This window comes from Vipera berus (assembly GCF_964194415.1).
Source record: "Vipera berus genome assembly, chromosome: Z".
NCBI lineage: Eukaryota > Metazoa > Chordata > Lepidosauria > Squamata > Viperidae > Vipera > Vipera berus.
The window spans coordinates 21869113-21890535 of NC_138205.1; the positions used below are offsets into that span (position 1 = coordinate 21869113).

At 39.2% G+C, this 21423-nt stretch overlaps 1 long non-coding RNA gene across 1 annotated transcript; it reads right to left on the reverse strand.

Moving 5' to 3' along the window:
- Window positions 1–2797: 2797 nt before the first annotated feature.
- On the reverse strand, window positions 2798–7874 carry LOC308677116. The gene is made up of 4 exons (XR_014028423.1): window positions 7818–7874; window positions 6912–7033; window positions 4814–4882; window positions 2798–3266 (listed from the first exon to the last, which is right to left on the reverse strand). It is a non-coding gene; the product is annotated as an uncharacterized lncRNA (long non-coding RNA).
- Between the last annotated feature and the right edge of the window lie 13549 nt (window positions 7875–21423).

Below are 21423 nucleotides of genomic sequence, written 5' to 3' on the forward strand. Positions count from 1 at the left end.
ACTCGCCCTGCCCCATTCTTGCGTGGCCTGGTGCTCCATTTTTGCACCCTGAGGTGCAGCAGCCCGTTTTCGCACCCCACAGTGCAGTGTCCTGTTTTTGCGCCCCACGGCGTGTCCTGTTTTTGTGTCCCTCATGCTAGCGCGAGCGGGTATGTGCACACATGTGCGTGCACTGGCCAGCCTGTCCCACAGCCCGATGGTCAGGCCACGGCCCAGTAGTGGGCCGCTGCCCACAGGTTGGGGACCCCTGTTCTAAATGGGGAAGAGAGGAAGAAACCTAGGTATTGATCCTACTCGTGTCTACTAATATACGTTAAAGCCTATTCTTGCCAATATTGTATGTTTTTGGCCCTGCTTAACAAACGAAGATACATACCATGCCACAATAGTGTACAGATTGTGAACCTCCTTTTTTCATTCTCTTCATGTCGAATCACAAACTGATATAAAACTCTTGGCATGGAATTTCACATTTTATTGTTTGGTATGCTGGAGCCCAAAGTCATCTTGGATTCATGGAGCTAATTGTGTAATACTAAGGTAGGAAAAATTATACTGCAACATAATAAAAATTACATTTTTTGTCTGATTGTTCTGTGTGCCCTTCTATTTCTGTTGCTAGCCTTACATATTTGCTAGGTGCTAGTGGAATTCAGAAGGCTGTTTCTCAGCATGAAAATTATTTGCTTAGAAATGATGTCACACACACACACACAACCCCCCCCCCCTTTCCAGGAAATAAAACAGCAGTTCCCTATTTGGCACTAGCTATGCAACTTTAGAAAATAGGTATAAAGAATGTGTTAATGTATTTAGGCAAATGTTATTTTATTGGATGAATGCAATAAATTGCATTTATCTAGATTTTTCCTATTCAGTAAAAATACTGAAACACACGGACACATTTTGAATAGGCCTGGAACTGGTAATCTTTTTGCCTTTGAGGATAGCATGAACAGTGAGTGGCAACAGGTCTGATGTGGCACTGTAAGTATTGAAGGGGCCCAGGCTCAATTTGGAGTTTCAGAGATAGCATTGGTAGGGTTGTCATATCACAGCTAAACCTTTCCCTCCTTTTTGGGGGTGAGGGGTGTTAAAGTAAGAACAGGAATGAGCGATCACTGTGGAACAAATGCCATTTGCACTCGTTTTTAATCCTGTAAAAAAAGCTTTAAATTTTACTTACGCTGGCTGAATTAGGTCAGATTTGAGTGCTTTAAAGCAAACCGCTCTGATTCCCATTTGTAAATTCTAAACATGAGGGGAAACTGACCTGAAAAGCATTGTTTGTGTGAAAGTGTAGTGGTTAAAGTAGCAATTGCAACAGGAGCGCTTCTTGTCCCATTTCCAATCCTTTATTTTAAACAAAAAACAAGTGTTACATCACTAAAATGTAGCCATTTTGTAGCTATAGTTTGGCTTGAAGGTGGAGGGGAGACCATATACAGCCCATAGACTGACTACTGTTCATGTCTGCTGTTTTGTTTCTCCTGACCATCTTGGCATGCACAGATGGGGGATTTTAAGCCTCTAAATGTACCTTCAATCCTGGTAACAAACTCATGATTTTGATTTTAGTGAGTAAGATGAACCACATGTTCTCCCCAAGAGTCCAGCTGCCTTGTGTTCCTTTCCTTACTATAGTTGTAACAGCTCTTTGAAATACACAGTATGAGAAATAGTAGTTAAGACATCAGAACCAGGATGGACAGTCATGGTGGGAAAGTTCTTGAATCTACATTTCAGTTGTCTGGTGAGCACTTTAATCCTTGAGAAAGATACTATCTGGAAGTGATGCCTGCACAGGATTTTCAGGTAAACTGAAGTGTGTTTTAATCAGTGCTTTTTTTGTAAAAGAAAAAGGTGCCGGAACTCACACATGTCATACAACCTGCCTTGCCTACCCTACAAGGTTCCATCCAAAAAAGGTGCCGGAACTCCGTTCTGAGCATTCTATGAGAAAAAAAACCCTGGTTTTAATCTTCCTATGTGGCAGGCAGACTTTAAAACAGATAAAGGTTGGGGTGTATAAAAATAAATTGGCTGTAAATACGGTAAAATGTACTTCCCCTTTTCAGGTTGTAAAAATAACATTCACTTCTTTACCTTTTCTTCACATCTTTACTAGTAACTGTCAGTTCTTGAGGCACGCAGTTTTTGCACACAAGTTTTAGAGGAAGAGCAGAGTAGTGTGACAGTGTGTTAGATATTCATACTTGCATGCATTCCAATAGTTGCATGTAACAGTGGTCTCGTGTGTGTGTGTGCGTGCGTGCGCTCTTACCTTTGATGCCTGATGTTTGGACAAATCCCTTCAATTTTCTTGCCAACTTTTCAGAATACAGCCCATTGCCTTCTTCTGAAGACTGAGAGATTGAATGGCTCAAGGTTATCCAGTTGGCTTTGTGCCTAAGCCAGTACTGGAGCACATGGTCTGCTTTCCAGCCTAATGCCTTTAACCCCTACACCAAATTGATTCTTAGGTTTGCTTTAAATAACATAATATTTGGTTGACTGGATAAATGAACTGTATTAGGAGCAGATAAGCTAAATCGCTGAGGTTTTTGTAAACAAGGTCCAATTTAGGTTAATAGATTATTTAATATTTTTCTCTCCAATCGAACCTAATGCAACTAACTTTCTTTGTATCTAACCAGCAAACCGTGGTTGGGAACACAACAGAACTGAATCTGGAGTTTTAAAATGCTTGTGTTTGTCAAGCCCTTAGCTTTGCCAACATTTGTGAATCAATTCAATATATATTTGTGTTAATATTTTATTTATTTTCATTACACTAATGGACAAGAAATATTTCAGTGTTACGAAGCCTCTTCCACATATATACTTAGTTACTAGCTTATACTGTCATTGTCATCATTTTTCACACTTCAGCCAACCTCTTCCCTAAATGGCAAAATTAATTTAGGTTTGGAGGGAACTATAATGAGTTTCTAAATGTAACCAGCAAAAGAAATAAAACTTAATAAATTTTGAATTTGGCTTTGCTCAACTAAAAATATTTTTGGTTGATGCTTCAAAAACGTGGAATGTAGCCCAGGAGAGAATATGACACATGGAAGGCGGAGGAAATAGCAAAATTGCATGAAGGAATAAGTACAAGCCAAATAGCCATTTTGTTAGCTTTTTTCCCTTTATTTTACTTAAACGCAGAAACATGCAGAATCGTCCTAAATGTAGATTGGGGAATTCTGAGTCCAAAAGCTGGGAAAGAGGGATGAATGCAAGGGCAGTACATCAAAAGGAATCTGTACCAAAATGAAACATTGTGCTATATAATCTGTGGACAGTCAGACAATACTTACATGTTATGCTGCTGCCTGCTTTCCATTCTTGATTGTGTTGTCCCGTGTTGCCTCCGTTGCTCACAGTACACTCATCCATAAAGTAGGAAACACTACACTTGGACACAAGCGTTTAGTAGTGCTTTCTACTTTATGGATGAGTCCACTGTCCATAAAATGTAGCTTTCATCTGTGATTGGCTTTCCCTGTTGTCTTCATTCTGAGCTGTCCTACTACTACGTCTCCCCTACCCCACCCGCTGACAGCTCCCTGGTTGCTGATAAAACAGGGAGATACTAGCAGGAGGAGAGGTTTGACCATCTGTTTTGTGGGCTAGGAGTGAGACAGCATTTTTACTAGCGTTAAAAGTACTCTTGCTGCCTAAATACATTCGCAGCCTCTATATAGTTTCTACTGCTTCTAGCAGCAGAGGGTAAAACGGTAAATAAATTCAATCTCGATGGGTTCACCCCTTTACTAAATACACCACGGCAAAATTGTGTAGAGAATAAGGTTCCAAATTCTCTGAGAATGACTTACATTTTTCCCCCTATTTTCTCTTCCATTTCCTTCTATCTGATTATCTCTCCCCCCCATCCCCCCTTGCCCCAGTTGTAGAAAGACTAAGCAACTGATGAATTAGCTTATAAGTAAAAACATTTAGAAAAGGAAAAACTTGCGCAGCCTGCACTTTTTAGTAGTGTGTTGCAAGTCCAGTGTAGACAGTCAATGCTCATTTTGCATTTCAATTTTTTTTATACATCTCTTCCTGTCTTAACTTCTTAACTTCTCTCTGTGCGGTCCTGATTCCTTTGTGTGTGTGGGGGGGAATGGGGGGGGGCGAGGGGAATTTACCAGCTGTTTTCTTTTGCTTTTAAAAGGCACATTTTGAATGAATGTGCTAAGGCAAAACCCAATTGTGTGAAACTGAACTAAATTTATCCTTCTCATTCCCACTCCCTCACCCTCTTTTTTAGGTGCTAAGCGTATTAGCTATTTATACAGGGATTTCACTAATAATGGCAGAATTATTTTTTTTAAAAAAACAGATCTGTCTCTTGATGTCTTCATGTCATTGGTCCTAAAGTAAGTGGTAGAATCTGGCTTACCCAGTGTATGTTTAACCAAAGTAACTCTTTTTTTCTAAATTGGTAGCCATCATTCCAGCTTACTTAACCTGCCACAATTGTTTACACTGTATGTTTAGCTCTAGAGATTACCCAATAAGAGGTATGATAATAGAGTAGAGGTAATCTGATGCATTTCAGTTTTTCTGCACACGCACTCCATTTGAATAGCAGTGGGAGTTGCAAGATTTTGTGGAAGTTGTAGTTCAAAACATTGAAAGGACACAGAATTACTCTATACAGGCTTAGAGATAAATTGTCCATGCTTGAGGTTTTAGCAGAATGTCTGATAATTATTCAAGAGTGGTGATGAATTGAAAAAAAATTATCTGAGTGACAGCTGTTGAATGACATTTCTTTGATACTGCATTGCTCAATCCTCACCTTGAAATCTTCTTGAGCAGATTGTGGAGACAGTAGTTCAGGTTTTGGTGTAGAAAGCAAGTATTTCTGCTGAGAATTAAAAAAAGGTGAGCAGTTAACTTTGAAAACTAATATAACTTTAGCAGTCTGTAACTCTGCTGCATATGAAAAAGTTGATTTCATCTTTTTTAAAAGTCAGGATTTGATTTTCAAAAGCACCCTAATTTAGTTTTACTTGACGATAAAAAAAATTTTTTTTTGGAAAAGAAATATCTAGCACACTAAATTCTGTTTGAAATTCCTGCCTTTTCCACTCAGTTTAGAAAAACAATAAACAATCTCAGCTTCATAACGTTTTGGCGGAGATAAAATGAAGAGTGATCCTTATGTAAATGCATTAGGTTCCATGAGAAGAGTGGGAAATAAATTCCAACATAAATAGATTTAGTAGAAATAACAAGTGAAATCTGAGAAAAGCAGCCATCCACATTGACCAGCTCCAGTCCTTTCTGACCTTACTGTCGTCTTTAAACAATACAGCATAGTGCAAATAGCATACCTGTTTCACAATGCCCAGTCAGACAAGTAAGACAAAACAAAGTATAGCTATTTTTCAGTGTACTACACTGTAAAACCATGCATTAGCTTATTTAACTGTTATTGGGCAGTTGACAGGTAAACAGATTTAGTGTGACGTGTTCCCACATGTGGCTTGTAAGAGATGAATGTTGTGCAGACCTATCTTAATTATGTTTTGAGTTGGGAAATGAGATATTTGACTAGAATAAAGAGCATTTCTTTAGACAGTGTTTCGTTTTTGTTCTTGTTTCAAAAATGATAGGCAATTTATCAGAATACAATTTGATTTAATTAGGCGAATATGTAGTTTTTCAATCACCATACTATATAGGATATATGATATAATGTGTTACTTTACAAAGATTAAAAACCAAAAATTAATATATCTGTTGGCTCAGAGAAGATCTTATTTTGAATTTCGGTCTGATCACATTTACTTGAATATAACCTTTACAAATATCAGCTGGACTTATTTCTAAATAATATCAAATACATGGCAAGCAGAGCCATAGAAAAGCAGCACAAGAATTTATGGCTGTTGTATGCACTTGGGTTATCAGTAAACATTTTTGAAATACAGTGCAAAGAACTTGTTGGCTTGTTCATAATCCCTTGGAAGAAACCCAAGTTTTCAATCACTTGGGATTAAGCCCGAATAAATGCAGCGGAATTCTTAAAGAATTAAATATTCTATTAAATATTTTCCAAAATGAATCAAAGAGTTTTACAAAGCAGTTAGTTCACATATATTATTAATGTGATTTTAAAACAGTGGAGATAAATTGATGAAATTTCTTCTTTCCCTTAATTTTTTTCTCAAAGTATTGACATTTAAAGAATATTCTTATGTTTAATTTATCTAGAGATCCCATATCCATCTTTCTTCATTGTCTTTGATCTCTCCCTGCCCTTCTTCCTATTAAAGCAGCAGTTTAGAAATTTTCTTTTATAAAATCATTATGTTGTGTTTGAAAGCCTAATTAGGGTCCTATTACAGAAGCATCATACTATATAGGATCACTCTGAACCTCAAACGAAATTAAATTTTTTTAAAAAGATCAAAAATTTTGAGAACACAAAACTCTCATAGATTATTTGGTATAGTGCTTCTGTCTAAAATCTTAGGAGATTTTGACAGGAAAGCCAAAATTTTAAACAAGAATATTAAAAATCTTAGAGACTTGTATTCTCTTTGAGTTTCGGCCATTTTGAGAAAGATACTTTTTTCAGCACCCATGCTAGAGGTCACCCGCAGTAACTCTTGCAAACCATTAGTGGCTTCTGAAACACATGTTGAGAATTGTTGAACTAGATCCTTTGCGTACTAACTTAAACAATTTATCTACTTCCTTCAATGATTTTTGGCAAATGCCTTTCAACTTTGCCTTTAGAGAATTGTTGTTTAGTAAAGTATCAGGCACTACAACAGTGGGTCTCTTTCCTATAGAATATGCTTTTACTTACACTCCCTTCTATCTTTGACATTGCATTTCCCTGTGGTTCCAAAATGGAGGAAAACAAATCATGCATCATGTCTTACCAGCCAGTCTTGGTCCAGAGGTAGGATTCAAGAAGGAAGATGGATTGTATCCTGAGACAAAGGGGAGTTTTCAGATCAAGGTACTGTGCATGGATTTCATTACACCCAAACAACATGGGTTTCTATACAGAAAGAGAACAAGTGAAGAATGGAACAGAAGGTAAAGAATGCCTTTAAAATACCATTAACACTCTTGAGCAGGGGAGGGGGGTTGGTTTGAAAAGAATTTTGATTTTCTTTCCCAACACTAGAGGGCACATGATTAAATTTCAAAGTTTCCTTACACAGTGCCTCAAGAAGCCAAAATGTGCCCTCACTGGCATCTCCGCCATATTTCCTCTTCTTAAGTCACAATATGACTTATGTAACTTCCCCATTTTTTGCTTCCCCTCCTAAATATGTTTAAAGGAGGATAATATGAGGAATCGGTTTTTTTTTAAAAAAAATCTTGAAACATTTACTTGCAATCATAGATATAGGAATTTAATAGAGTTAAGAAGAACTCTTTTCTCTATTCCACCTGCTTCTGGTAAAAATATGAACCTTAAAGCACTCCTTCATTTATTTTCCCTTTAGACCAGGGGTCTTCAAACTTGGCCCTTTTATAACTTGTGGACTTCAACTCCCAGAATTCCTCAGCCAGCTTGCCTGGCTTAGGAATTCTGGGAGTTGAAGTCCACAAGTCATAAAAGGGCCAAGTTTGAAAACCCCTGCTTTAGACGATTTTGCTCCAGTTCTTGCTCAGAATAACTGACTTGACACGTTGGTAACTGAGGCTCTCAAGGAGCCCATGGATCCATTGTCTTCCATGAGTCAAAGGTTCATAGCTGGGGCTAGAAGCTGGAGCAACTAGCCATGGAGCCCCACCCTTCCCCTTAACAGCCCATAGCAATTTTGTAAAGCTACCTCTTGGTTGTTCCCAATCTTTCCGGACCACCAGGGAAACCAGCTGCCAGATGAAGCAGAGAGAGAGAGAGATGGAGGCAGTGGTGCTTGTCCCATTTATAGAAGATGCTTCGTCACATCTCCCCGCCTAGTTTCTCCTCCCACTCGAGAAGATAATCACATGACTTTTGCTATCTCTCCCTTCCCTCCCAGGCCCAAACCACAGGAAGTGTCAAGAGGCCTCTCTTCTCTTAAGTAGAGCAGGAAATTACATCTACCCACCCTGATGTCTCAGAGTTTTGCCTCCACCCCTCCCCATATACCAGGAGCTGTGGTTAAATCTATTTGTGGGGTAGCTCTCAGCTACGTGAAGCTATAAGCTAAAAGAACAGGCCAAAAGACTTTTGGGGTGGCTTGGCCACCTGTATCCTTTGAAAATAGTGTAGTCCTGAAGCTGCAACAGCTCTTAAGTGAAGGTAGACTTAGCAAAGGATGTTGAAATGTGCGGTAGTCAGAGACCCACCCCCCACTCAGCCATGCTGTATTTAAATGTAGGATGGTAGAGACATGCTCTGTAGAACTGTGGAGTGGAGGCCTTTCTTCAGGGGAAGACATGTCTCTTTCAAAAGAAGTTTGGTCCCTTCTCTATACCTGCAAATAGTTCTTTATTCTCACCATAGATACAGGTGAAACGCAAAAAATTAGAATATCCTGCAAAAGTTCATTTATTTCAGGAATGCAACTTGAAAGGGGAAACTAATATATGAGGTAGACTCATTCCATGCAAAGCAAGAGAGTTCAAGCCCTGATTTGTCATAATTGTGATGATTATGGCGTACAGCTCATGAAAACCCCAAATCCACAATCTCAGAAAATTAGAATATTACATGCAATCAATAAAACAAGGAGTGTACATAGAACAATATCGGACCTCTGAAAAGTATAAGCATACGTATGTACTCAGTACTTGGTTTGGGCCCCTTTTGCAGCAATTACAATTGCAACAAGGAGTGTACATAGAACAATATCGGACCTCTGAAAAGTATAAGCATGCGTATGTACTCAGTACTTGGTTTGGGCCCCTTTTGCAGCAATTACTGCCTCAATGCGGCCTGGCATGGAAGCTATCAGCCTGTGGCACTGCTGAGGTGTTATGGAAGACCAGGATGCTTCAATAGTGGCCTTCAGCTCTTCTGCATTGTTCGGTCTCATGTCTCTCATCTTTCTCTTGGCAATGCCCCATAGATTCTCTATGGGGTTCAGGTCAGGCGAGTTTGCTGGCCAATCAAGCACAGTAATCCCACTGTCATTGAACCAGGTTTTGGTGCTTTTGGCAGTGTGGTCAGGTGCCAAGTCCTGCTGGAAAATGAAGTCAGCATCCCCATAAAGCTCGTCTGCGGAAGGAAGCATGAAGTGCTCCAAAATCTCCTGGTAGACGGCTGCATTGACCCTGGACTTAATGAAGCACAGTGGACCAACACCAGCAGATGACATGGCTCCCCAAATCAACACAGACTGTGGAAACTTCACACTGGACTTCAAGCATCTTGCAGTGTGTGCCTCTCCATTCTTCCTCCAGACTCTGGGTCCTTGGTTTCCAAATGAGATGCAAAAGTTGCTCTCATCAGAAAAGAGGACTTTGGACCACTGAGCAACAGACCAGGTTTGTTTTTCTTTAGCCCAGGTAAGACGCTTCTGATGTTGTTTGTTGTTCAGGAGCGGCTTGACAAGAGGAATACGACATTTGAAGCCCATGTCCAGGATCCATCTCTGTGTGGTGGCTCTTGATGCACTGACTCCAGCCTCAGTCCACTCCTTGTGAAAGTCCCCAACACTTTTGAATGGCCTTTTCCTGACAATCCTCTCCAGGCTGCGGTCATCCCTGCTGCTTCTGCACCTTTTTCTTCCACACTTTTCCCTTCCACATAACTTTCTATTAATGTGCTTTGATACAGCACTTTGGGAACATCCAACTTCTTTTGCAATTACCTTTTGAGGCTTTCCCTCCTTATGGAGGGTGTCAATGATGGTTTTCTGCACAACTGTCAGGTCAGCAGTCTTCCCCATGATTGTGATTCCTAAAGGCTCAGGAACCCTTTGGAGGTGTTATGGCTTAATTAGCTGATTAGAGTGGGACACTTTGAGCCTAGAATATTGCACCTTTTCACAATATTCTAATTTTCTGAGATTGTGGATTTGGGGTTTTCATGAGCTGTAAGCCATAATCATCACAATTATGACAAATCACGGCTTGAACTATCTTGCTTTGCATGTAATGAGTCTATCTCATATATTAGTTTCCCCTTTTAAGTTGCATTCCTGAAATAAATGAACTTTTGCAGGATATTCTAATTTTTCGAGTTTCACCTGTATATCAGTACACATTTTGGAAGATCTCTGTATGTTAATGATGAAGCTTAACCAACTGTTAGTGGCTTTACAAAACTGCTCCTTATCACTTTGATTATATAGTAATTTACCTTGCATTAACATATCCCTATGAATAACCATCTGACCTATAAATCTGAATTTGGGTATGGACAAATTGGATAAAATCCAGGTCCATGTTTGTCTGGAAGCATTTCTTTCCATGTGGGACCACCACACTGGATTGGATGGTCATTCCAAGGATGGTCCTGAATTAGGATTGGTGATACTTGATTTTAGTTCTAGCATACTTAAGCACTGGCCTTGGATTGAGATCATAGTATCTTCTGGTACTACAGAATTTTGGGGATTGATATAGAGAAACTGCCAGATGCTTATGTACTTGGGCAATCTTTTGTACTATACTCTATCTTCCTGTCTTTCCCATACCACCTGCCTGGAACTAATCATAACTTTTGGTAGTATTTTTAGATCCTTTCTTCACAGTTTCTCTTACAATGTCTATATCATTCCTAATGTGTTTTGCTTTATGTTTTCTCCAGGGTTCTTCTGGGCATATTTAGAATTTTGAGAACATGCTATTAGCAGTTTCATCAAATGGCTTCCATGCAGAATGTGGCAAGTCATTTCATCCATGTTTACTTGAAGGCAAACTGATGATGTTTTTCCCATCAGATCCTCTAGATTTCTACTGCTTGAGCTTGCTTTATTATTTTCTGGGTAACTAGACTCACTTCCAAGCAAAGCCTAGCCTTTTATTTTCTAAGAATACCTGTGGAAACCTTGAGGAACCCAGGAGCATTCTTGGAAATAAAAAATAATGTCCAAGGCATAACAATAATAGAAATGCAGTAAAATGATATAGACCTCGATAAGGTCCAAGAAATGTGTCACAGAACATGTTGCCACTCCTTGCTGTAATACTGGGGACCCAGGGAGTAATCGGTATTTGTCTAGACACATCATGAATCCTTGTAAAGATGTTTTTCTTTCCAGTCTCTGTTGAACTCAAATTGCCATTAACACTTTATGACAATTGTGCAACAGGCAGATGTCAGAAGTAGATAAACAATCTTTTGAGTATCTTGTTTACCACTGCTAATTAATTGAAAGAGTCTGAAGATATCTAGGTAGAAAGTGTAGAGAACAAGCTAAGGGTTGATTTAACAGGACATTCATATTTTTATCCTTGAAAATTGAAATGTAAGTAGGAGCCAGAATTAAAGAATGATATTTCCCAGGGTTTTTTTTTTTTGGAAGCTAGTTGTAATTCATCATGGAGACATAGCATTAATACATACTGTGTGTGCAGTTTGTATTATTTTATTTTATTTTCAACTGTCTATTAAAAGAAACTCCAAAGAGTGTAACCCAAGAGCTGCAGCCTGCATCATCCTTTCTGTGATCCCCAGACTGTTTGAAAGGTGGAGATCCTTTTTTTCCAAGAGTTTCTCCAAGTTTTTAAAAGGCAAAGTGGATCCTGGAGCTCCTACAGATGCTTTGGACATCTATTTTCAGACTTTAAGATGCCCAAAGCTTGACATAGTCCTGAAACTGATAGACATTGAACACTCTGCCATAAGGTGATAAGTCTTACCTAGAGGGCTCATGACAAAAGAGGTGAAATTTACCAATCTGCTTAATAATCTCTTGGATGTTATAATAGCTTAGCTCCTTTTGTACCATTCCTTACATTTTTTCCATGAAGCATAAAAGATAGTCAGTCTGTAACAGAGAAAGATTTTAGAAAGGTATTGCCTTAGAATCTTGAAGTCAAGCAATGGCAGAAAGATGTAAAAATAATAGCTGCGAGTAGAAGGAGTAAAACTGATTATCTGCTGGAACTCACAATCTTTATTCTGAGAAAACAAATGGGACTTTGTGGTTGGCTTTTTGTGTTGGCAAGAAGTTTGTATGATCTTTAGATGGCTATGTTGTCCATCCAGGAGTGTTCAGAGATCTGAGGACTGATTTAGATGGGATCAGATGTTCTGTTTTCTGAACCTCCTGAACTCTATGAACAAGTTCTGGATCTGCCCTCCTACTAATATCATTGCCTTACCAATTAAAATTCCAGCAGCACTCCCCACCCCCACACACATACGACGCAGACACATATATCATGGTTTCGCACCTAGAAAAGATAACTCAGATTTTCCCCTCTACTCCTCTAAACATCCATATTCTTAGAGGGACACTCTATCATATTCTTTTGTTTCGTTGACGGCCTTACTTTGGCCACAAAAACATTAGAACCCATGCTTTGGACTTACTATTAGAAATAATTTTATCAAAATTGGAATTCCTACAGATTAGACTTTTTAACATCTTAATTTGGGTAAGAGGAGAATCTTTTCTACCACTATATAGCTATATGCAGCATCAAGTAATTGGAAATTGGCTGATCTGCATCTGTTGATCCTTGCAGAAATGGGTCAATTACCAGACATACCACAAGCCAGCATCTTGATATGCAGTGATTCTTCAGATTTCTTTAAATCTCTTGGATTCTATGCCAGTACTGAACTTCATACTTAATGCCAGTTTCTGGAGATAGCTTATTATCAGATTCAAAGCATTTATAGACATTATGTAGGACCCCTTTTCTAGGATATCAACATAAAGATTATTTTGAAAGTATTTTTGTTTCAATGAAAGTGGCAGAAATAGTTGTGGTGACCCTAGGCTTTTTTTTTGCCTAAACAGTTTGCCCCAAAAGCATTTGGAGAAAAGATGCTCATTAAACTAGATAAAAACATCTTTTGAAATTGTCTATGGATTTGGGTAAGTCTAGTTTCTATTCTCTTGGAAATTCACACAAGTAATTTCCTTTTTCTGAAAGACGTTTTTTACAATATAATATTGAACTTAAATACGTTTATTATAAATACAACCCTTTACATTTTAAAAAATGTTTTAAAAAATTAAAAGACAAAATGGGGCAGAAAGACTATTGGGTACCCTGGTTTTAGATGATTCATCTTCAAAACAAATTAACTTCTGTTCTTGCTCATAAAATTGGTTAAGCATAGTGTGTGAGGGACTGACTCCTGAACAGATGTCTGTGCATATTATTATGGGCTATTTCAGGTATTATATTTATATGTTGCATTTTACCTTCATTATCAGCCTTGGAGTCTGTGTGTTTGGAGCCCATGAATTTCATAACTAAATATGCCATTGAACCCCAATTCTTCTCATCCCCACGCCAAAAACTCTGTTGCCTTCCTCTCATAATTGTAGAGAAAGAGTTAAACTCCTGTTTTGTTTCCACATTCATGAGACCATGTCCTACAATTCCAAGTTCTCATTTCTTGTTTGTTTTGTAGAGGAAGTGTTCCCCTCTGTTGTAAATACAGGTACCAAGGAGGACTGGAACAGACCAGACTAATATTCACATACTGTAAATCTGCAGTTCAGGAATTAGTCTCCCTCATACTATTCTTTAACTCGTTTTATGAGTGCGAACAGAAGTTAATTGTACTAAATCATCTAAAGCCAGGCCCTCTGCCTCACTGGAGGGTTTTTTTTATACTTCTATATATTGAAACAAGAAGGTAGCTTAACAAAAGGTGGATGATACTACATTGTGCCCAACTTGAAGCTTTTTAGCTCTTATTTTGCAACCAGCATATTGTTCAGACTTCTCCCAACTTGCTAAATTGGGTACAACTCTCCTTACCCCAGGCCAGTGCAGACACCCATATTGGCTGGAAAGCATGAAGGAACCAGTTTGAAGAAGACATAAGACTTCTTTTTTCTCCCTCTCCCCTCATCCCCAAGCAACACATTATTCAGTTTTCCCTTGTGGTTTCCTGAACGTACAAGAACATCTTATCTGATGAGGCAAGTCTTCTTTTTTATCTGTTAAGGAAAACAGGCAATGGTATTTACAACTAAGATACTAGTGTCTCAGCTAACGCTCTGTTAAGACTTTTTAATGATGGGAAGTTGGGTGACAGTTGTCTTGGGCCTCTGCTTGTGGATTTTTCAAAGGCATCCAAATGATCAGTATGGTATGCTGAATGCTGGATAAGATGGGTCTTTGGTCTGGTCAATTAGGACTCTCCGTTCATTCTGAGGACACGCAGTTTGGGAGCTACAGACAAAATTCCTGTTGTGACTTAACTTTTATTTTTTTAATGATCTGGGTTTCCCCCCCTCTTTTTGCAGAAGTAAGGTGACTTCAGGGGAAAAGGAAGTTAATAGTATGTGAGCAGTCTGTGGAGGCATCATAGCTTTGTTGCAAGAAATATTTTATAAGAGAGAGAGAGAGATTAATTTCTGGTATGTCAGACAATTCATCTAGATAGGGTGAGAATCTTCAGTGTCACAAACAGAGGAAAGCTCTTTCTATTATTTGGATTTGTCATTTTAAAAATTTTAAGGAAGCAATGGGTTAAATGCTGGACTACCTCTGAACACAAATATGTATTCTGAATATAGTATGGTTTCTTTTTAATTCAGGGATATGAATTGTGAACAAGTTTAGTGTCATGTGGTTTAGAAAAACAAACTGGAAATTCTTCTTTACCTATGTATTATATCTTCTGGTTGATTTACTAATTTAGCAATTTCCTAAAAGGAGAGAAGCTCTATTGAACATCATAATTAATTAATTGACAACCCATCCATAGAGATCACATCTCTAATGGGTAATGGGTTATAATATGTATATAACAGTCAACTGCATTCTGCCTTCCTTGAAACTATCTCTGTATCCCACAATATATAAAAAATACTATATAGAAAATATATTTTCTATGTGATTCTTTTCAGATATTAAAAATATATAATGTTCTTCTCAGTCATCATTTCTTGGGACTCAAACATACACAGTTCCCTCAATATCTCCTCATAAGACTTAATTTTTCAGTTTGCTATCATCCTTATTAACCTTTTTGCCTGTTTCATCCAGTTCTTCTGAGTCTTTCTTAAAGTATGCTGTTCAGAATCAGAGATAGTAGGTCTCAGCTACTGAGAATATAGTGGAAAGATTACATTCTCCAATTTGCAATTCTGCATTTCTGTAGTCTAAAATTTTATTTGCATTTTTAATAGTTATTTCATATGCTGCTTCATTATTCATTTGTGCTCACCTTCAGAATCCTTTTCATACTTATTATTGTAGAAAAAACAGAATAACAGAGTTGGAAGGGACTTTGGAGGTCTTCTAGTCCAACCCCCTGCTCTGACAGGAAACCCTATACCATTTCGGACAAATGGTTGTCCAATCTCTTCTTAAAAACTTCCAGTGCTGGAGCATTCACAATTTCTGGAGGCTGATTAATTGTTCTAACCGTCAGGAAATTTCTCCTTAGTTCTAGGTTGCTTCTCTCCTTGATTAGTTTCCATCCATTGCTTCTTGTCCTGCCTTTAGTTACTTTGGAGAATAGGTTGAAACCCCCCCCCACACACACACACTTCTTTGTGGCAGCCCCCTCAGATATTGGAATATTGCTATCATGTAAATTGCTGTGTGAAGTAAATTTGATTTATTTTTTCCCAACTAAATCTGCATTTATTTCTGTTAAATTACATTTTAAATCTGTTCCCTCCCCTATTTAATTTAATTTTATTTAATTTTATTAGATTTATATACCGCCCTTTCCCGAAGGACTCTGGGCGGTTTACAGGGCATTTTAAAATCACACCAATACAAAATACAAAAGTTAAAAGACAATTAAAAAGATTAAATTATCCCTGAAAATAAAACCCCAGTTAAAATTCTCAGCCTGGGCCAGAGAGCTCAAAGAGCCAAGTCTTCAGGTCCCGGCGGAATGAACGCAGGTCAGGGGCAGTCCTGAGCTCCACGGGCAGCTGGTTCCAGAGGGCAGGCGCACCCACAGAGAAGGCCCTCCCCCTGGGTGTTATCCGCCAGCAATCTTTTACCGGCGGCACCCTGAGAAGACCCTCCCTGTGCGAGCGCACTGGACGAAGGGAACTTGATGCTGGCAGCAGGTGTTCCCTCAAATATCCCGGACCCAAGCCATTCAGGGCTTTATAGGTCATCACCAGCACCTTGAATCTCACCCGGAGGGCAACCGGAAGCCAATGCAGTTCACGGAGTAGAGGTGTTACATAGGAGTATCGGGAAACCCCCCCCCTGATATTTGAATTTTGTTTGTATTGTATCTTCTAGAATGACAGCTATACCATCTACATTTGTATTATCGGCAAATTTGAACAATGTTCCTGCCAACTCTTCATCCAAGTCATTAGTGAAAAAGAATTGGGCCCAAGATAAGTCTGTGGCTGCATACTTGATATATTGCTCTCGTTTAAGAAGAACTATTAATGAGAAATCTTTGAGTACAGCTTTCAAGTCAAATTTTGATCCACCCAATGCTATTCACCCTATATATATGTGAGTTGTTAATCAGAATATCATAGGAGAATTTTCAAATACTTTTTTGGAATGAAACAAATCCACAGCATGTCCTTAATCTATTAAGTAAAGGTAAAGGTAAAGGTTCCCCCGCACTTGCGTGCTAGTCGTTTCCGACTCTAGGGGCCGGTGCTCATCTCCGTTTCAAAGCCGAAGAGCCAGCGCTTGTCCGAGGACATCTCCGTGGTCATGTGGCTGGCATGACTAGACGCCAAAGGTGCACGGAACGCTGTTACCTTCCCACCGTAGTGGTCCCTATTTTTCTACTTGCATTTTTACATGCTTTCAAACTGCTAGGTTGGCAGAAGCTGGGACGAGTAACAGGCGCTCACTCTGTTACGCGGCACTCGGGATTCGACCCGCCAAACTGCCGACCTTCCGATCGACAAGCTCAGCGTCCTAACCCACTGAGCCACCGCGTCCCTTAATCTATTAAAGAAGTTAATAAAAAATAAAATAAAACAAGACTTGTTCTTAACAACTTCATACTGACTTCCACCTCATTATTTTCAAGATGCTTATATATTGAATTTTCACAATGCCAATGTCACAATGACTTATTGTAGTTCCTTGGGTCTACCTTTCCCCACTTTTGAAAATAGGAATAACAATTGCCCTCTTCTAGTCATCTGTTAATTTAAATGTATTTATGTATGCTCGCCTTTGAGTCAGTCCTGGTCATGGACAGGTCCACGCAATTTTCTAGAAAAAATTTTCAGGAGTCATTTGCCATTGTCTTCTTCCAAGGATTGAGAGAATGACTGGCACACAAGTTACTCAGTACACTTCTGTATTTAAAGTAGACTAGAATTCAGGTTTACCTACATTCCACATGGTAATTTGGGATTTCTCAAAAGATTTCTCTAGGATATTTAGATTAGAAATAGAAAGAGTCCAAATTGGTGTAGTGATTAAGGCACCAGGCGAGAAACCAGGAGATTGTGGATTCTTGTCTTAGGCACAAATCCTGTTGAGTGACCTTGGGCCAGTGACTCTCAGCAGTGGCATAATCTTGTCTTACCAAGAAAGCAATAGAGACTTGTCCAGAATCAACACTGACTTGAAAGCACAAAACAAAACAAAACAAAATGACAATGGATAGAGTTTTTGTTAGACTGTCAGCCAGGTTTTTTTTAAATAATAATAAGGAACTTCTTATCATGTGTAGAAGAATGCAGAATAATGTTTTTGTTTTAGTCTAATAAAAACTTTATCCATTATTTCGCCTTGGAGATTTGAATTTGAGTACTTTCAAGTACCCTTAATCTTTTAAGATCAGGCTGATGTTCTGATGTTTCAGTCTGTCCTCAGTTAACAGATGGAATGAATATTTATGTTCTTAGAAGTCTACTAGACTTCTATACAGTCTATACAGGAAACTGTAGGTCCACTAAAGAGAAAAGATGGCAAGGAAATAACAGGCAACAGGGAGAAAGCAGAACTGGTTAACTCATACTTTGCATCAATCTTCACACAAAAAGAAACTGTAGCCAAACTATAACCCCCCAAAACCTCTGCAAAGACAAATTAGAAACCAAAGTTAAAATAAGCAAGAAAATGGCAAGAGAACACCTATCTGACCTTGATGAATACAAATCACGGGGGATTGACAGATTACATCCCAGAGTTCTGAAGGAGCTGGCAGATGTTATCTCAGAACTGTTGCACCTCATCTTTCAAAAATCCTGGAGCACCGGGATAGGAGTACCTGAGGATTTGGAAAAGGGCTGATGTGGTTCCCATCTTCAAGAAAGGAAAGAAAAAACAAAACACAAATCCAGGAAACTACAGACCAATCAGTTTAACATCAATACCTGGGAAGATCCTAGAAAATAAAATAAAAAAAACAGATCTGCGAAAAACTAGAAGCAAACAAAGTTATAACTGGTAACCAGCATGGGTTTGTTAAAAACTGATCATGCCAAACCAATCTTATTTCATTCTTTGACAAAGTGACTACACTAATAAACCAGTGAAATACAGTGGACGTAGTATGCTTAGACTTCAGTAAAGCATTTGATAAAGTAGACTACAACCTACTCCTTGGTAAGGTAGAAAAAGGTGGAATAGACAACATCACCACCAGATGGATCTGTAGCTGGCTGGCAAACCGTACTCAATGTGTAGTCCTCAATGGCACTATTGAGGAGAAGTATGGAGAGAAGTAAGCAGCGGGGTACCACAAGGTTCTGTCTTAGGCCCAGTACTCTTCAATATCTTCATCAATGACTTAGATGAGGGAATTGAAGGGGAACTCATCAAATTTTCAGATTACATAAAACTGGCATGAGTAGCCAACACCCCAGAAGACAAACTCAGGATCCAAAAAGATCTTGACAAACTTGAACAATGGGCCCTATCCAACAAAATGAGTTTCAATGTGGAGAAAAGCAAAGTTTTACATTTAGGTAGGAAAAATCAAAGGTACAAGTACAGACTGGGCAAGACCTGGCTTAAAAACAGTAACTGTGAGAAGGACCTTGGAGTCCTAGTGGACAATCACTTAATCATGAACCAGCAGTGTGCAGCAGCAGCCGCCCAAAAAGCTAATACAATCCAGGGTTGTTTGTATAAACAGAGGCATAGAATCAAGATTACACGAAGTATTAGTATCGCTTTATAAAACCCTAGTAAGACCACACCTGGAATATTGCAGCCAATTTTGGTCACCATATCACAAACAAGATGTTGAGAGTTTGGAAAAATCCAGAGAAGAGCAACTAAGATGATCAAAGGCCTGGAGACTAAAACATACGAAAAACGGCTGCAGATCTTGGGTTTGGCTAATCTAAAGAAAAGAAGAAATAGGGGAGACATGATGGCAGTATTCCAGTATTTGAGGGGCTGTGACAAAGGAGAGGGGGACATGTTATTCACCAAAGCACCAGAAGGAAGGATGAGAAACCATGGTTGGAAACTGATCAAAGAGAGAAGCAACCTGGAATTAAGGAGAAACTTCCTGACAGTGAGGTCAATTAAACAGTGGAATAGCTTGCCCCAGAAATCGTGGGTGCTCCATCACTGGAGATTTTTAAGAAGAGGCTAGATGGTCACTTCTCTGAGATGGTATAGGTTCTCTTGCTGGAGCAGGGGGCTGGACTAGAAGACCTCCAAGGTCCCTTCTAGTTCTATTCTATTTTATTCTAACTAAAAGAAGAGGCCAATAATTCTGTCTCTTTATTTTGTTGTGTATTTGCTAGATTTATACCTTGTCTTTCTTCCAGAAGCTCAAGGCAGCGTAATTAGCTTTCTTCCTCCCTAACAATAAACCTGTGGGAAAGTGTTAAACTAAGAATAGTCACCCAGTGAACATTTATTGCCAAAAATGGACTTGAACTCAGGTGTCCCCCGATTATTTAGTTGTCATCTTTGGTGAACAACTGTTTATTTTCTTTTCCTTCATTTTGAACTTATCAGATGTTCACGCTTTGAATTTTGTCTTAATTCATCTGATCTTTAAATAAGTCTGAGAACACCACTACCACACTGAGCTACCTATCAGTATTCTTCCTTGGTGATCTGTCCCTCTTTTCATCTCCTGCTTCTTAAAATGTCTTTTTGGACTGCAGGATATGCACAGCTAACTCGGCAGCTGCCACTGAACATCAGGTATTTTTGAAGCCCAGTGACAAAAGACTGCTGCCTTTCATCTTCACAAATATTCCACTGGAGAGCCCACGATCTGATTCAGCAAGTCTGTTGTTCATATGGCATTACTGAATCACCTTGTTCTGCTCTCATTTTTTTACTCTTTCATTTCCTTGGCTAGGAGTATTCAGTTCAGTATTTGCAGCCAAGAAAAGTGTGGGGGGGAAACTACTGAGACCCGGCAAAGAAGACGAGGCAACCACATCCTGCCCAGAGCCTGAGAGCAAACTTGAAAGTCCTTCACAAGCTCGTCTGCACTTAGTTTGTTACTCCCTCCCTCCAGTTTGCAGCCTCCCTTGCTCAGTTGGCCTCCTGTGTCCTTACTGCAAGAGCCAAAGGGTGAAGGTGGCTGAAAGAGAAACAAACAAAGAACAACAACAAAAAAACATTGCTAGGAAGCTAGTAGACAAAGCAAGAAAAATGTTCCAGATAAGGCATTGTACCATACCCTCCCCTCTGTGAATAAAGGTAAAGGTAAAGGTTCCCCCGCACATGCGTGCTAGTCGTTTCCAACTCTAGCGGCCAGTGCTTATCTCCGTTTCAAAAGCTGAAGAGCCAGCGTTTGTCCGAGGATGTCTCCGTGGTCATGTGGCCGGCATGACTAGACGCCAAAGGCGCACGGAACGCTGTTACCTTCCCACCGTAGTGGTCCCTATTTTTCTACTTGCATTTTTACATGCTTTCGAACTGCTAGGTTGGCAGAAGCTGGAACGAGTAACAGGCGCTCACTCTGCTACGAGGCACTCGGGATTCGACCCGCCAAACTACCAACCTTCTGATCGACAAGCTCAGTGTTCTAACCCAGAGCCACCGCGTCCCTTTGTGAATATGTGCTTCAAATTTGTGTTGACTCTTAGTGACCACCTAGATACAATGGTGCGTAAAAGCTTGGCAACCCTTTTGAATTTTCAATATTTCTGCTGATCTGTTCTCCACACAGTCCTAAAAGCAAATAAAGACAACCCAGTTAAACAAATGAGTCAAAAATATGAAACTTGTTCATTTATTTATTGAGGGAAATGATCCAAGTCTACATATTTATGTGTTGGCAAAAGGATATGAATCTCTAGGATTATCAGTTCATTTGAAAGGGAGATTAGAGTTAGGTGTTTTCATCAATGGAATGATAATCCAGTGTAAGTATGGGAGGTCCTGCCTTATTTAAAGAATACAGTTCCAGGTATTCACTATCAAAGTCTGATC